Raw genomic sequence first — 18,762 nt, forward strand, 5'->3', positions numbered from 1 at the left:
TATCGTAGGTCTGTCGAACGAAAAACCGTGCCCATTAGTTGGCAAACGTACAAGTCACAACCGTCCATAAGAAAGGTAGTAGAAGTGATCCAGAAAATTGCCACCCAATACCCGTAACATCGGTTCGTTGTAGAATATACACAGAAAAAGAAATTCACCTGGAAAGACGACGTCGATTTTGATCCGGTGACGGCATATGCCACTTAGGGGATAGTAGATATACCGATAATGGTTTCAATGTATCCTCCAACAGATAGCGTAGCGGCATAGCTACCAGAGCACCATCTTTGTCTCGAATGGTGCCGTCAGAGGATCAGTTGGAAGATGGAACGACGCGCCGTGGTCTTCGGCGATGAAAGCAGATTCTGCCTGCAAGCAAGTGATGGTAGTTTGCGCGTACGACGTAGACTTAGTGAGCGCTGTCTCGTGGGGTGCATTCGTCCAAGACACACTGCTCTACCCCAGATGTTATGGTTTGGGGTCCTATAAGCTACAACTGTCGTCCACTTTTGGTGTTGTTTCTAGAGAGGACGCTAACCAGTGCTCGGTACGTGTAGAATGTTGTTAGATCCGTTCTTTTGGCGTTCTTGGCCGAAGTGGCCGTGCGGTTAAAGGCGCTGCAGTCTGGAACCGCAAGATCGCTACGGTCGCAGGTTCGAATCCTGCCTCGGGCATGGATGTTTGTGATGTCCTTAGGTTAGTTAGGTTTAACTAGTTCTAAGTTCTAGGGGACTAATGACCTCAGCAGTTGAGTCCCATAGTGCTCAGAGCCATTTGAACCATTTTTTTTTTTTTTTTTTTGGCGTTCTTGCAACAGGAAGGTGACGTGTTGTCTCAACAGGATAATGCTTGCCCACACACTGCCCGTGAATCTCAATGCAACACGTGCAGCAGCTTCCCTGGACAGCACGATCTCCAGACCTATCTCCGATCGGGAACGTGTGGGATATGACGGAACGAGAAGTGACTCGTGCGACTCGTCAGACGACAACTGTTACAGAACTACTCTATTGTAGTCAGTCTGCCTTGACAGCTATAATGATAGGTTCTTAATAACAACATCGATAATGTATTTCTTCTTTCGCATCAGACTTTGTGTGAAGATATCTTTCGGAACTGCTTTCCGTGGCTAGAGAGTTAGTCACATTCATCCATTCACTAATCATGCCGTTCACTGACTGGCGTAGGTGTACGCAGAACGACGTATGTGTAGTTATTGATATCAACACAAAACCATATGATCGTGCAATGCATTGTTAATATCGACATTACATACATTTCAATATCTTATACATGATCGTTTCGTTTGATTTACGTCTTTTTTTGTCCCATAAACAAGTGTCACCTGTTCCATACGAGCAGGCAAATGATGTTTAACCTGACTAAAACTGCAGTGATAAAAGAAGAGCTGTAACATTTTGAATTGTCTACTGACCTACAAATACGAGATACGCGGATCAGTAGCGATTTGTCATGGCGAAGACATGGGCACTGGCCACCACCATCTAATGACGGCCTGTCTACCCCGTGTTTACCGAAGATCGCATCGTGTGCAGCGTCCAGGAGAGAGAAGTAGGGCCACAGATAACAAGTTATCTACAACTGCCTGCGCCTCCGCCAGGCCCGTGGGAATGTCTCCCGGCTCGTCCTGTTACCACGACGTAACAGATGTCGCTCCAGCTGCCCCATTCACTGGCAGTATGGTGAACAAATCTCTCGTGTTAATTTTGCTCTTTCTGCCTAGCTGAATAAGAATATTTATTTGATCCATTACCACACTTATTTATTTTCTGGTGGAACAGTCATAATCGCCACTACACACTTATTGGTAACATCTTCTGAATCGCCATACGTAGCACAACCGTAGGCTCTGACCCACCGAGGGAGGAACGTGACGCAGTGGCAAGACCGTGGTCTCGCATTCGTAAAGTAAAAATCTCCAGACTGCGCGCCCGTTAAAAAAATGATGAAGGATGTTACTGCGTCCCGCTAGGCCGGGCCAACGACTCTTGGGAACGCAATGACGTATCGCCGACGGATGCAAACGACTGCTCGCATTCTGGTCGTGCAGATATTCCTGATTACATTATGTACTTGGGCCGCCAACCAAAGTGGCCTCATATCTGAGAACAGCTAAGAGTCGACTTTCCACATTTTCTGCCGGTGGCTCGCGGGACCCAGAAGACGTTAAACAAAAAGTGGAAACGGTGCTGCTAGATAGCCTTGCGTTACCCGCGGCGGAGCCAAATATTTTGCTCGGTCGTCCCACGGCACGCCGGCCAAAAACGCGGACTCATTGTGCGGGCCGGGCTCGTTGTCTCGGACGTATCAGCGCGAGTGGCTCACAGAATGCCTGGCCGGCATGCGATCCGGTGCAGACCATCGGGGGCGCATCGCAAGTACACGTCAGGAGTGACCGGACCGGTTCTATTCTTTAAACTTGAATAGGTGCTTTGGACAGCTCGCAGCATCTACTCGAGCCTTTGTGACATCTAAACCACATGTGAGCATTTCAGCGATGTGATCTTAATGAGAATGCTCGAGCTCCAACACTTGGGCGCAAATAGATCCCGGAGATAGCTGACCCGAAAATTGTAAGATGTGAAAAAACATTAGATGCCAACGAACAGATTAACAACGGGCACAACTATGGAGTGTGAACACGTGCATCGTGATCCGAATTACTAAAGAAGCACACATTCTAAAATAGTTTAAAATCAGATGCATTTCTTGTGCTAAGAAATGATGGACGCTTTCGACAACCAAATTAAAATTTAAGTACTTACGTGAAATTACCGGACAGTTTTGCCCATTCCACCTGGAATTCTTTTGGTAACTGTTATTTGAAACAACAGGACTTTTGTGCATTTATTTCTTCTGTATCCACGACACAAGTGTTCCACTACGGTAACGCCCGAGGAAAACGCACTTCAAAACAGATGTAAACACAGTTCCAGTTTGACAGTCTGTTCTCTGTTCTGTACTTTCTTGCTTACCTGGGCGACACTGAAAGACGACGAGTATTTTTGGGCCGCACATAGTACACGTTGCGTCAGAAATAACTGAAACAAAAGGATGAACCATTGAGAGTAGAAAGGGTTTTCCATTCCATCAATATTACACCGTTGATTTTCCTTTTCTTTTAGAAAAATCTGAGGAAGCCTTAACCATGCGAAACGCGTTGTTTGTAATAAAAATAACTTTTCAACCGGGATTGTCTCTTCTTATAACCATCAGATAATACCATTAACACAGATGAAAACAAAAACGGGGAGAAGCACTCGGCCGTGGTACGTCGAAGGAAATATTGCAGAAACAGTTATAGTATAGTCCCAAGCACTCCTCTGGTAGACGAGACCACCGTATTGACCACTGTGTCATCCGGCTGACTACATCGTCACGCTTACACCATTGTTGAAGTACAGTGAAACATCATTTATTCGGACAATGGGACCGTAGTTTATCCACATCACCGAAAATCCCTAAGTTCAGATAAAATAGAACGTCGTAAATGTAAACACTATTCGGAGACTGGGCCTTAGGTCTGTCCCAACTGGGGCCTTACGAGGTTGAATGGACTCCATTCCAGACCTCCCTACCTCAGAAAAAAAATCTGAGGTGGTACTGTGTATGGAACTCTGGTCCTTCAGCGCCGAAGGCAGCGACGCTAACAGTTTTTTCTCTTTTGTTTCTATATGATTTTTCGTCGTTCTTCTTCTGCAATTCTGAGTGGATGTCACATGACGCCTCTCAAATCCCAACGATAAGAACTTTACTCCGGATTCTTTTATATATTTTTTTACTTTTTTATTCCTGGCCGTGGACAGTCCTCTGACAGAAAACACTGAGCGAAATCCGTCGAATCTTTCGGTTACAGAGAAGCTCAGAGTGCTTGTGAAAATGCTGCATATAAACTACACACAAACTCGAAAGAAACTTCCTGCTTATTCCAGTGTATAAAATTCACTGTTTCTTAGGATACCGTACATCAGTCCGTAAAGACGGAACGCTTATTGGATCAGTTAGTTGTCAGTCAGTCTCTCTGTCCGTCCGACTGTGACTTCCAAATCAATGCAATCAGAAGATGCACCCATTTCTGTTGCATATTCTGGTACTCGTAAATTTGCTCATCAAAAACTTAAGAATGCAATATGGCAAGAATAAAGATTTTGCAATACAAGTAAAAGAAAAAATTTGTAAATTGTTAATTTGTTGTCATATCGCACGTAGGTTTTGGAATTCCTGGGTGAGATCGATAACAGGTAAAAATGGTCGAGATTCTCCATACCAGGGATGGATGAACTATTTACAAACGCTAAGGAACGGTGAAAGCTCGAGTTCTATTTAAACTTGGCAATTTTTTTAATATCCGGTGAAAATTAACGTGACTTTAACATATAATTTGTTTACGTGTGATAAAATACATATAACAATGTATTTATTACCTTTAATTAGAATGACGTGCAATACATTGCGTAAGATACGTACTGTATTTAATTTCTCGTAGACACATTATTCTTCATTTTCGCATGGCCGGATACTGAAAATAAAAAGACTGAGTTTTAGATACTTAGCAAGTTCATTTTGAATCATATTCGTGAGTTGCTTTTTTTCAACACAATCACATAGCGTTAGATTGTGGTCGTTTACACCTGGCGTTCCGAATCTAACAGCTGCGTTCTTGTCCCACTTTGTGCAATAATATATTCAGACTCAGCGCCAACTTCGTCAGTTAATTCATTTCCACTATCGCTATTGTCTGCAGAAACAGAAACGGCGTTAGTTTCGTCGTGAGAAATTCTGATTTTGAAGCCAAGCTTTTCAAATGTGTTACCAGTTATTATTCTGATCCGACAGAGGCGAGGTCTTAATATCAAACTGAGCAGCAAAGGTTTTCACCAACTCGACTTTAGCCGTCCTATGCAGTGAATCTGTCTATAGACACTATTACCTTTTTTTCTGGGTGATGTGATCTGACACTTCGAATACACGAGAATAATACTGTACAGTCAATATCAATGTTAACCTTTTTACTGGCACTGTGCCAGGGTCTGTGCAAGGCGAATGGCTACAATCAGATTTAATGATTGCAGTCGTCGATTCCTGCCCTTGTTACTTCCGGAGTATCAAACACTATACAACACTGTAAATATAAATAAAATGGAATACGGGTGAACTGGAAATCAGTATTTACGAGGGCCCAAAGAACGAAGTGCCATTGCACGCCTGTGAGTAATTAAAGGCATATGTAGGCTGGGAAACATAATCGATTACGTATTCTTTTGGTGAACAACAAACTAATTCGATCTATCGCCGGTGATACGCTTGTGTGTATATGTATGTGTGCGTGCCTGAGAGGGGGAGGGGAGAAGAGATAGGGAAAGAGAGAGAGAGGGAAAGAGAGAGAGCGCACGTGATTGAGTGATGGGGCAACAAGTCTTGCAGATCGTGGGAGCGTCCGCGCCCCTCGATAAGGGCCGAGCCGTGTCAACACCGTACCACACAACCAGCGGCTCTGCTCTTGAGCCTGTGGCGATAGCGAAAGTTGTGGGCAAACAGTCGGGCGACTGGCCGCGGCAGCCAGCGGGAACGGCCGGCTGTGTCAGCAAGTGCCGGTTGCTGCGAGGGGCTGTCGCCTCCCGCCTCCCGTGCGAACTAGCGCTCCCGTCGCTAATGACCTCCATGTCCACGAGACGAAGTCTTGTGTACACCCCTCCCCCTGTCCCACTCCTGTCTCTCTCAAAAGAAAATGATTTTCCCTCAATGATACGTGTGAATCCTTCAATACTAATCGTTGAACGTAAACAACAGACAAGGCTAAGATTTAAAATTCTTGGAAGATTCACTAATTTAACTAGTGTTTTTACATTGTGAATTGCATTTGTCCACGTTACAGCCTTCACGTTTAGTACAGCCATTACCTCATATACAATCATGGATGAATTCAATGATTTATCTACTTTTTTGCGACAGAAACCTTCCTCTTAGATACAAAAATTCCCCACGTACGAGCAAGACTGGCGCTCTGAGGGTTTCGTTCAAACTTAATTACGTGCACAGACAGTTCATCCATCCTGGGAATCGAGAATCTCAACGATTTTTCCCCGTCGTCGACATTGATACTGGCAAGGTGTCAGTCCTGGGAATTCCAAGACTTTCGAGAACCTCGAAAGTGTTGAACATACATATATTACAAAGAGATTTGCTAATGCCCATTCTACAGACTCAAAGTGGAGTGGTCGCCATGAGTGTGCAATGCATCAAAAGATCTCGAACATATTTTCATCTAAGAAGTAATAAGAAATGTGAATGTACAGTGATAATTCGTACGTATTGTAGCCATTGATCACAGAAAAGAGGCGGGACTGCTACGGTCGCAGGTTCGAATCATACATATGCTGCGCCGAATCATACATATGACCAGTGAGGTTACAATAAACTTTGTAACTCTCACCAATCAGTTTGATGATGATGATCATGATGGTGCCAAGCGGAGATTTGTAATGTGTCGCCACTCCAGTGAGTAATTCTTCGTAAGGGAATTTCAGGATTGAATTTATCTGACGCTGTTGTTATACGCTGTAATTTCCACAGACATGAGGACGCTCGCGTCTGACAAGTGAAAGCGTCAAAATTGATCAAACAAAACGCGACCACAACGCGACCTGTGGCTGTGTTCTGTTCAGTCTCTTGTTGACAAACATTGCAGCGTTATCTGGAGCCTCTCCAGGCTGTGTTGGAGGTCGCTCCCTGCTGTCCCGCTGTGCTGTGTCGACCGAAGAGTTGCGCTGGATCACGAGGTACCACACAGCGGCGCATTCAAGTCTCGCCGCTCAATTTCAACATTTCTATCGGAGGAAACGCACAATATCGCGTCATTTTTGTATTTTGTTGTAACTGAGTGCTCGTGAGTGACTCTCCGGCTGTCAACAGCGGGTAGGCGGCACCGGCGCGCAGAATCGCCGCGTCTCGCGCCGCCGTTATCGCGGACGACTCGATTCGGCCGCATCGGCGCGCCTGTTTGCGCTGCGCCGCTATCAGGCTCCGCTCCCGCACTGCAGCGCTCCCACGATATCCGCAAACACAACAAATCCGAAAACCGTGCGACCGAAAGGCAAACGCCAACACAGACGTAAACGTTAACGCCGGCACACAGGGCCCGGGTAAACCGCGGGCACGCCGTCTCTCACGGTCCAGCAGCCGGGAAAGAGTTGGGCAAGGCTGGGCTCGCGTCGCTTTAAAAGCCTCGCCGAAGTGTCTCTCCTCCAGCTAGCCCTACTACTCCCGCAAGTGCGCGTATTTTCAAGGCCGGCACAGCACTTCACTTTCCCTGACCAAGGAAACCGTGAGAAAATATCGGGACAACAGTCAATCGACCCATCAGTGTGTATTATTTCACAGTGTTAAGGATATTTTTAAACATTAGCATTTGCCGAACACTTATTGTTAAGAAAACTACTTTCATAACGTTTTATTTACTCGGGACGCCTTTGGAAAAACGTTGTATCACCAAAAGTTCATTCCCATTCGTCTGATCACGACTTTTTTCTGTGAGGGTTTTCTAGTTTGGTGTTTTTCGAAATGTAGTGGATCCTTGACTCGTTGCGGATATCTTTAGCGATCCCACGCACACAAACAACAAACAAGTAAAGACTGCAAATTCACTTGCTACAACTTCAGTTTGGACGTCAGCATTTTGCCGGGTTTGATGCCGTCATCCACAGCTTCCTACCCTGTTCTTATCTTTTCATCTCACCCTAAGAACTACAGCCAACATACCCTATAACGAGGTTCGCATATTCTGCTCTTTGAGTGCCCTAACTGTTTTTCCTCTCCTGTTTCATTTGCATAAAATTCTGTGTTACAGACATGCACTTTCATTTTCTGGAAACAATTCCTGCTTTCCATATTACTATATGTTACCCGTATTAGTGACAGAAGCTTTCCTCGCCTGTGCCAATCTACGTCTGACGTCTCTCTTGCTTTAGCTACCTTGTATGATATTGCTATTACGATAGAATTCCTTCGCTTGTTCGACTGCAGTGTCGTTCCCAGTTTTGTAGATAAGCGAGACTTTCTTTTTTTCTAGTATTCATCACCTCTGTTTGTCTGTTGTTTAAAACATATTCTGCGTATGCTCTCCATATCTTTCAACATGCTCCTAAGTCCTTCTACACCCAATCAGAAGGGAAGGAAAGTGAGCAATAAACACGATCTTGCGAAGGCATCAAAACGTATTTTTCAGAGTCATCACTCAGGCGAGGTACTTTCTGTGTTCAGACCTCCTGGTTGGCCCCTATTTTCTCATTGCAGGCCGCATCCAGTCGTTGACAATGCTTATAAATCCAATTCATAAGTAGGATGTGACATATTACCCATGTAATTGAATTGTCGCAACTGATATTCGAAATTTAACGTCCTAGAGTGTTGGTAACTTTTGTTGCTATAGTACCAGTTATGACAGCTAAACAGCCAGGTTTCGACATCACATCAGAGTGTAAATCAGTCGGCCTGCAGTTTCCTTGGCGTTATATAAGCCTCACTTCTCACTTACGCAACTAATTGAGTGCGCGTGGGTGCCGCCCGCAGTGGGTTACCGCAAGGAGAAAAATGGTTCAAATGGCTCTGAGCACTACGGGACTTAACATTTGAGGTCATCAGTCCCCTAGAACTTCGAACTACTTAAACCTAACTAACCTAAGGACATCACACACATCCATGCCCGAGGCAGGATTCGAACCTGCGACCGTAGCAGTCGCACGGTTCCTGACTGAGCGCCTAGAACCGCGAGACCACCGCGGCCGGCAGGACATATCACCTCGGCACTCACCTGCAGAGATTTACCAGAACTCACACAAAATAAATGGACAGGTTGAGGCTGCATAGCTGCTGAATATATCAGTTACTTTCCAACTAGAATCACGGCGCTATTTGGAAGACAATTATGGACGCATATCAAACTTATTCAGTCAAAAAGTACGCCAAGAAGGAAATCAGTTGTAACAGAGCCAGCCACAAGCAAGCAAGCGTGTTAAGCATTGTGATGCAAAAGATAGTTGACACACGTTGCGAAACAGAGCCAGCTGGGTGCGGTATAGCAACAGCCGACAGTGCAATATGCTAGCGGAAGGACGGAACCTTTCCTCAGTTGCGACCACAGAAGTGTTTAGAGTACGTGCCTTAAGCCCTAAATGAACAGTCTCGAGTGTATAAATACTCAGCCATTCATGTACTAAAATATTCTCATCTCAGCATCGCAGCCTACAGCACGAGCGTGTGACACCCAGAGTGATATTCCTGAATGCAGTACGGGGTGGGCTGTTCGACCACGGGACGGGACAACATACCCTGAGTGACGAGAGCAGTCTCTCTTAGAACAGAGCTGCCCGCTCGTTGGAGGGAGGTCACAGCCGCCTCCACTGTACTGTCAGCTGCGATGCCGCACTGTCATCACAATTACAGCCGGAGACGTTGCTGACAGCGGCATTCGAATGACGCCATATCCAGCCCCCCTCTTTGCAGTGTCAGCAATAATCGATGTCTACTGTTTCGCATGAGAGAGAACTGGACGCCTCCACCAAGTTGCTCCTGATGTGCTACAGCTGAGGGTCGGAGTAAAGAAGTCGTCCTGACGCCTCATTTCACCCTCCATGGGTGAGCTTTCATGGGTCATCTAACAATATGGAAAACATTCACTAAAAAGAGAGACAGTACGATAGGACATGTGCTGAGACACCAGGAAATAACCTCTGTCTTAGTAGACGGAGCCACGTGGGGTAGAAACTGATGGGAAAGAAAGAGATTGGAAAATATTCGACAAATAATCGAGCACATTAGTTGTAAATGCAAGTCAGAGATAAACAGATTGTTACAGAAGGCTAACTCCTTGGGGGTTCACCGAACCAGTCAGAAAACTGATTTCAAAAAGGAAATAAAGCACAATCCATATTTGCACTAAAGAGTTACTGCTAGATCTGGAGATGAACTGTTTGAAAATCTGGCACCATGATTGTCTCCATTATTTTCACAGAAAAATTCTATTTGCAGGTCCGCAGCAGATGAAACATTTGTTTTGCAATAGGAAGTTCAACAGGCACACTTTATTGTCTTATGTCATTTTATTTATTTATATTTCATTTCTATGTGACCTGTTATGATGTCGCTCATTCTGAAGCGCTCATAATTAGCCAATATTTCGAGTCTTAAATGAGACTATTGATGATGTTACATCCCTGTAGACAGCTATTCTGATTATACTCCGCCTTACGCAAAAGGTGAGGGCCTCGGAAGGGGAGAAGGAAACGAAACTTCAGGACTTGAGAGAGTACGTCATGCTATTTCAGTGACTGCAATCTGAGTCGAATTAACAACGAACTTCTGAGTACGAGTGCACTTATCAGGATGACGTTGCAACTCTCTAGCCTGGATGCCCGCACTGATACGGATGGGAAAGGTGTCAAAAACCCGTTGTATTCTGTCCTGAGGCAAGGTGGCCCAGGACCGTTGTGAATGGTCCTTGATATCCTGGATAGTGGCACTGGGACAAAGTTGACATCCGAGCTGGTCCCACGTATCTTGTATCAGGGACAGAATTGAGGACCTTGCCGGTCATATCAAGCAGACAGTTCAGAGATACGTGCCACATGTGGACAAGCATTGTCCAGTTGAAAAATTGTGGCACCATATTGCCGCATGAGAGTTAAGACATGAGAACGCAGTATGCCTATGACGTGCCACAGTGGTGTCACCAGATGACTCCTCACACTACGACGCAACGTATAAGATCGCTGTGTCTCTCCAAAACATTGGAAGGATGGGACCTGTCCCCAGATCGTCGCCATACTCGCCGAACGATTGTCATTGACCACGATTTATCACTGAACACAGTGGCACGCCATTCATCAATATTCTGCACTTCCCAGTCATGGCAACCGTTCGTGTTGTGTTAACGGCAGCCTAGGCATCCGACGACAGTTCCGGAGTTGGTTGCTGCTATTCTCTGAGCAATGTTGCGGGATGACGCATAATGTTGCAGGGATCCATTACTTTTCTCGGGTGGCAGGCGCGAACGGGAAGGGCTTTGTGCATAATACAGCGATTCTCTCTCTTGACGATGAGACCTGGTCGGGCGATCCTCTTTTTGGATGATCAGAGGTGGCCGACCGGAATCTTGACGACGAGTAAGCCCGCCCTCACGTCCCCATGCAGTCCAGTATTTCACACGAATACCCACAAATCTGGACACTGCACGATTCGACCAGCGAGAAAAATGAAGACCCGCGATGAGACCCCCTTCATATTCTCTCAGGCGCTCAACGCTTTCTCACCAATACGCTGCATCTACGCTGCATCTCCGTGTCCTTCACAGTGATCACTCATCAGCTGACGCTGTTATCGTCCTTCTATACCCTGACAGGCCTGGTAACAACACTAACACAAACACCAAAAGTGCACTACAATGGTCATCCTACTTGTCACAGAAAATTGGAATTTTAATTATTTACATACTCACCAATCATGTGTACGTGTACGAAGTAGCGCTGACATCCAACGATGTTCTGGGTGCTTCACTTTTTGTCAAGCAGTGTAATTATGAGAGTTTAAGAATTGGGCTTAAACCCGCAAACCAGTAGTAACGTAGGAAATGTTAAAAAAATAAAAAAAATAATTAAGAAATATAGTGTAGTTTCTAGATCCAAAACTACAACAAAAAGTTCAATCCTAGAACGCTAAATAAAATACTGCTAGGAACATTCATGTTTAACAACGCATTGACGACTAGGTGCATTATACGTAGTCTTAGACCATGAGATATTGGTGCGAAAACCGATCGCGGCCTTTTTCAAACGAACCATGACTGAAGCGTTTTAGGACGATCACAGAAAACCCACATCTAGATAGCTGGACGTGGAGTAAACCCATCCCAAACGCGAGTCCATCCCCGCAAAAGCTGCGCCACCTCGCCCGGTGCGCAGCTCGGACAGATGGCACACGTGAAATAAATTTAGTGCGGCCGTGGTGATCCACGGAGGCAGTATTCCCCTACAAGCAGCACAGGCGCGGCAAATTTTCGGAACGTCCGACTCGCGCCTCGCCTTACGCATTCCAGGCGGCGGGAAGGCGTCCTAAACACGCTAACCCCGTGCCGAGTGACAGGTGACGCATGCGCGGTGCCTCGCAAATCCGAATACGGAGCGGCGTCGCCGGCATTCCGGGCCCGCTGGAACAGCGGCGCGAGATGAAAAGCCGGCTCGCGCCCGCCACCCGCCGCCGCCTTCCACGCGCCGGCCGCCAGGGACCGCCACGCTACCGCCCGCCGATAAACAGGCGTAATTGTTTGTGAAAGGCGAAAGAAATCCCCAGCCGCAGACTTAATTGGACAGAGCGACTCGTATCGGAGCACTTAATTGGGCACTCGCGGGAGGCGAGGCGGAAAAAAGAGGAGCGGCGTTTATCAGCGGGCGCCGCGCTGCGCCGGTGAGGTGTGTGTCAACCCGGCCGGGCCAGCAAGTCGCTGACAGCCGCTGCCGCTGCACTACCTGCGTGTCGTCACGCCGGCTCGTGCCGCACATCTCATTATAAACTCACACCGTCCTCGTCGCAGGGGGAGCCAAGAGTTAAGCCTCGAGGGAAATCTGCTACGTACCACGGAACCTGTTGTGATATTTCTTCCAGTTTCTTTGGCACTCACGCGCTATCATTACAGATTTAGTTTGGTCGTTATTTCCTGACGCTTATCTTCAATAGGAGGTGAAACGATAACGACTATAAAATACGCGGGTGGTCAAGCAGTACTAGCTGAGTTAAAGAGGGACTACAGAAGATGCTGAAGAGTACCAAGTTTTAGTGACGTGGAACGGAAGCTGTGCAGAAGAAATAAGGAGGAGGAGGATATCTGTGGGAAAGAGGACATCTGAAAAGGTGAAGCATTCATTAACATCTGGAAGAATTACAACGAAGCCGAAGAAAGAATAATTGCTAAACGTTATGGCTGAAGTAAAGTGTTCAACAGTATATAATTGCGTAGGCTTCCGCGGCCAGAGTCAGTCGACATAAAAGTTTTCTGGGTTTGGTACCGCGTCATAATGTCCAGCAGCAGTAATTTTTACATTATGACGCGGTACCAAACCCAGAAAACTTTTATGTCGACTGTCAAACAGCAGTAAATTAGTGATAGTTAAAAAAAAAAAAGAAGAAAAATATTTAGAAAACTTTGAAATATGGCTACGGAGAAGACTGCTTAAAGCGAACTGGAATGAAAGACTTGATAATGAACAAGTAATGAACAAAATATGGAACGGAAGAAGAATATTGTAAGTGATAAAAATGGGGAAAAATTTCTTGTCTGGGGCATACAGTGCGTAGGAACAAAGAATTATAGGGGGGGGGGGGGAGTGGAAGGAATGAGTGGAAGGAATGAGTGGAAGAGAATTGGAATGATGGATGACATCAGAAGTAGACGAACATACAAACAGGTGAAGGAATATGCTTGGAACAGGACACGATGGAGCCTCCAGTTGAAACATTTCGCACGACAGATTCACTAAAGAACAACAACAACAAGAAGTACGAAGAATTTCTCTTACCTTGGGAAGATTCCATTTGCGAAGCCATTAGAGAGAGCGACAATATCAGAGTTGAAAAATGTGTATCGTTTAAGCAACACTGCTGAAATGAAAATTAGGAAATAATTAAAGGCCCGGAACTGAGCTCTCGATCTAGAGTTTTCTAAAGGCGGCCACACACGTAACAGCATTCTTGACAAGCACGCATGCACAAGCATGCTTGCACGTGCGTAGGCTACATTGGAGCAAGCATCAGGACTGTACAAAACGCTTGATGCTTGATCGAATTTCGATTATGCATGCTTGTGCAAGCGTTAAAGCGTGTGCATGCTTGACTCTGTGTACGATGAATAGGGAGCCTTGTGTAAGCAGTCGTTAGTTATTTGATTTAATTTAATTTTTATTTGTACCTGTTAAATTACATTCTGTTCAAAGGCTGTACTGTAATGTAGGCCAAGTCAAAGAATACAATACTATATGGAGCAAAAGAGATGGAAAACAGCAATGCTACGAGACACCTCCGTAGAGTGTATTAATATGGGAATAATATTTTCGTTTCTTTAACCACTCTTTAGTCCACGTTATCAAATCTGCTCTTTTTTCCTCAGTGCAACTAAAAAGGCTGCCAAAAGCAGCTCATTGTCGACTGACCTAGACATTTTCTGGTAAAGAAACTGAAGGTAGTAGAACCATGCTTGAGCCGTGTAGGGGACAAGAGAAATTTGTGTATGCTTGCGCAAGCAAGCGTGCCTGTCAAGCACGCAGTTACTTGTGTGGCCCCTTAACGCAAAACTACCGACTGCGCTAACTGATCAGCATACGTACACAGTACTGAATGAGGACATTTGTCGTACATGTGATTCGGCGTTCTCAATTTGTCTTGCGTTGATATATGCAACACGTTCTATTATAATTTCGTACAGTTAGTATCCATGGAATCGCGCTGTGGCATTCGAGGGCGCCGTTTTAGTTCGCCCTATATAGAATGTAAAAAAAAACTGCGTATACAAAATTTTATAGTATTTATAGGAGATAAAAACAAACACTTTTTTGTGACAAAAGTGGCACAGATGTACCACTTCCCCGCTGAGTGTCCATAAAATTATGACGCTACTGATGTTCGCAGAAGGCGTTCGAGCTGCCGTCTGACAAATATTGCTTTAGAAATGTTGCTGAAACCGTCATCCGCTTACATTAATGCGCAAATGGCATATGTGTGCTAATGATCGTCTAACACGCTCAGAACAAACATGTGTTTCACGAGTAACGCTTCAGCCAAATGGGCCATCAGCTCTTCTGGAGCTCGGTGCCTCGTCCACCAAACGCTTCGTCTCCTCTCACAAAAGATCATCCATAGGAGGTCAGAAACGTGTTCAGTATTCCATATTTAGAGAGATCGTAGTGTGGACCAAAACAAGACAAAATGTCCTATAAACATAGCCTCTGAAACACGTGCCTGAAGAGCTATGAGCACTTGTTCACCTTCCTTGTTGTGAAACCCATCTCTTCTTCTGCAACCTCTTTGCTATGCGGTAAGCAAATGTAGACACATTCTTTTGTTATTATCCATAGATATTATTCCACCTAGGAGTGATGGCGCTGCGGTCAGCTTATCACGAGCTTTTATCGTGACATTTCATGACGACACGCCGAAATACTCGATAGTACGTACAGAACTGTCTTGAAATCATTCACAGTGCGATGCTTTTTCCTCAATCACCGCTGTACTTGTTCACTGTAACGTCACCGCGTGTTCCCAGTAACGCCCACAAGTTACCAAGTGCAGTAATATCATTGTGTGGTAGAACTTTAATTCCAATGGAACGAATCTGTGTTTTGATAAGTTTGTGATGTACTTTTACATTGCAGTTATATCTTCGCCTTACCAGCGAAACGGAAACTTATTATTCCACACGGAAAATAGCAGATATGATCTCATGTTATGATCTGGTAAATGGAAACAACCGTGGAGCCGTTGTACTGTATTACAAGTTCTACTGTTTCGCAGTAACAGATTGGTATGTTCTCATTTGTTAACTGCATTCTGCAGATCGATCGTAATAACATACAGCTTGCCGCAGAGGAGGTGTTTCACAGTAGCGAAGATGAACAAGTACTCGTAGTTATTAAAGTGTGCGTTATAGAGCACATGTTTAATGGTCCTTTCTACCACCTCTCAATATATGGAATACTTTCTTTTAACACTGTGTGTATCACACCTGGAGCAATATCAACTGTACTTAGCACACAGAAAACGGAGTAACAGGTTAAAATAACTTTCTGGCAGGTAAAAACTGTATACCATATCTGAATTCGATCCGGGAACTTTGCTTTCCGCGGGAAATGCAACATTGGAAAACTAATGAAATCAGCCTAGCCTACTGTCCACTGTTTTTTGGGATAGTTAGACCAACTGGTGATAGTCCTGATGACATTCAGCTTCAAGATTATTCGAATAGGCTGTTTAGGAACCTTTTTCGAATTATCAGAAACACTTTCCCATGTCTTGAAGTTCTTATAAATCATTCAGCGACTTTAAATACTCGTATACATAAAAAAATGGCTCTTGAGTCCTATGGGACTTAACTTCTGAGTTCATCAATCCCCTAGATTTAGAACTACTTAAACCTAACTTACCTAAGGACATCACACACATCCATGCCCGAGGCAGGATTCGAACCTGCGACCGTAGCAGCAGCGCGGTTCTGGACTGAAGCGCCTAGAACCGCTCGGCCACAACAGCCGGCTACATACAAACACTTTTGTAAACGGTTGTGGGAGTGGTTGGGACATAATGGCGTTATAATCAGATGGTGCATTTTATTCCTTCAGAATTATGCTGAGTTCAAAATGTTTTTTTCTTCACCTAACTCTTTCTGCTGATAGAGGAACTAGAATTACTATTTGTAATAATTTTGTGTTAATTATGTCACTTTCCTTTCTAAGCTGTTTACTGCGCTGGTTGTGTTAACAAAATAACTTCACTTTTAAATTTCCGTACATTTGATTTCTTCTCCCGGCTACCAGATGGTCTCGCCGACCGGCCAACGCCCGGTAGTCTGCTAGTTAATTAACAAGTGCCGCGTGGCGCTCAGCCTAACGCAAGCCTATCGATTTGACGCCACTTTGGCGGCTTACGTGTCAATTTCGCGGCTTGTTTCCTCAAGCAGCTTCTCATTTCAGTGGATGCTATTACATAACTTCACACTCTAGAAAAATGAGGGGTGGTCACCGCGAGTCGAAACTAGAACACCACGGCATAACAACCAGTTGTTCACCACTGAGACCACAAGAGCGAACTTCTATCTGTGCACATACGTCACAAATAGCCGTCGATTGTCTGTATATGACAGACAAATGTCAGACAAAGATTTCTCCATTTACAAGGAGCAGCCAGTCCTATTATCAACTGCTTTGCTTCATAGACACAGGGCCTTACTTCGATACACAGTAATGTTGGATATTACAGTCCGGAATTTGAATTCGGATCTCCTTGTCATCTAGCCGTTGCCTTAACCACTGAGGCAAATCGAGCGCATACGCAGCACTGACTGAATCCTTAAATTTCACTCATGTTCCCCTTCTGTTAGTTCGGAGCGTCAGAGATCTCTGGAAAAAGCACCTCTGGGACAATAAATTCGGGGCGGTCCCAGGAAGAAAGGAAGGAAGATTAGAGTTTGCTGTCTCTTCGACAGCGCGGTCGTCAGAGACGAAACACAAGCTCCGATTAAGGAAGGATGGGGAAGGAACTCTGAAGTACCTTCCACCGGAACCATTCCAACATTTGCCGTAAGCGATTCACGGAAATCCCGGAAAACCTAAATCAGGATGGCCGAACGCTAATTTTAACCGACGTCCTCCCGAATGCGAGTCCACTCTGCTTTCTGCTTGGCAGTTAAACGAGGGACACATCAGTGACATTAAGGTCTGAGCCAATGCTGTTTATCACGAACAACATAAATGATGCTCGCTATGAAAACAGTGGTACTACAGTCACGTTTCTGTTAAAAATATATACTAGAACACAATGCAACACTTATTATACCGACAAGTTTAGCACATTAACATGATGTATTTACGAGTATGCAGTATGAAGCGACGAATGAAAATTTGTACCAAAGTTGGGATTCGAAACCAGCTCTTCTGCTCACTAAGCAGACGCACTAACCACTACGACACTCCATCACAGTGGCTCTGCACGACTACCCTAGCACGCCTTACTCCTCTGTATGAATTTTTATTCACGCCTTAGCCCACTTGGTATTCCCCCTAAACCGGAACAGCATTGCAGAGGCCCTACAGCTGTACTGGAATAGCACCTCAGCATCGAATGAAAACTACGGATCCTGCCTGGAGCCCTGGCAGCAGTGCTTTAATCAAATGAAACTTTGTGGTTGTAGACTGAATCGACGAATGAAAATTTGTACGAAGGGCGCGATTCGAAACTGGGTCTCCTTCTTATAAGGTAGATGCACTATTAATCTCCCAAGAAGTTCCATGATTTATTATGATGAATTAACGTTCATTTCTTAACCAACAGTATGCAAGATGTGACGACAGCTTGCAGCATACGTCATCGGTCTTCCCATTGTTCAGGAAATATTTCAAGAATTCCGTTTCATTAATTTCAGTATATATCAAGACTACGACAAACGATGTTAAATAAAAATAGTAACATGGTCTCTATGGTCTTAATCTGTGGGATATGAATAAGGTGGTCAAAATTCAGGCCAGGCCAAGCCTGCAGTCAGGACTCAGCCTACGGAACGGTTTGAAGTGGTTTCCAAATTTTCTGTATCGGCGGATGCGGATAAAAGATCTTCGAATGCGGGCAGTATTTTTCATTTCCGCACAGACATCTAATCGTAAGGAACGTGCGGTTCATATCACTGGCACCGTGTTGATGTTAAGTACAGACTGTAGGAGTGGATGAAATTGTAATTTGTAATTTCCTGGCCAGTTCCGTGTGCTTATTCTGTTCGCTATTGTGGTGGCAAGGGCCGGTTTCCTGTTGCAGGGGAAAGCAGGCTTTTTTTTTTTGTCGGTCTGAAATGAACAACGTATAAATCCCTGATGGATCAGGCAGGGCTTATGCCGTCGGCACACGGACTGTGCATTCGAGCGTTGAACGTGTCGAGTTTCTGATGCCACAGCATGGAAAACGCACTTTGGGGAGTCTTTACCGAATGCGGTAAGC

At 45.0% G+C, this 18,762-nt stretch overlaps 1 protein-coding gene across 1 annotated transcript in view; it reads right to left on the bottom strand.

Annotated features, from left to right (window-relative positions):
* The window catches only part of LOC126188594 (zinc finger protein 500-like), a 243,104-nt gene that overhangs the window by 174,996 nt on the left and 49,346 nt on the right, over window positions 1-18,762 (bottom strand). The gene's annotated exons all lie outside the window — the stretch shown is intronic.

This window comes from Schistocerca cancellata, chromosome 5 (assembly GCF_023864275.1).
Source record: "Schistocerca cancellata isolate TAMUIC-IGC-003103 chromosome 5, iqSchCanc2.1, whole genome shotgun sequence".
NCBI lineage: Eukaryota > Metazoa > Arthropoda > Insecta > Orthoptera > Acrididae > Schistocerca > Schistocerca cancellata.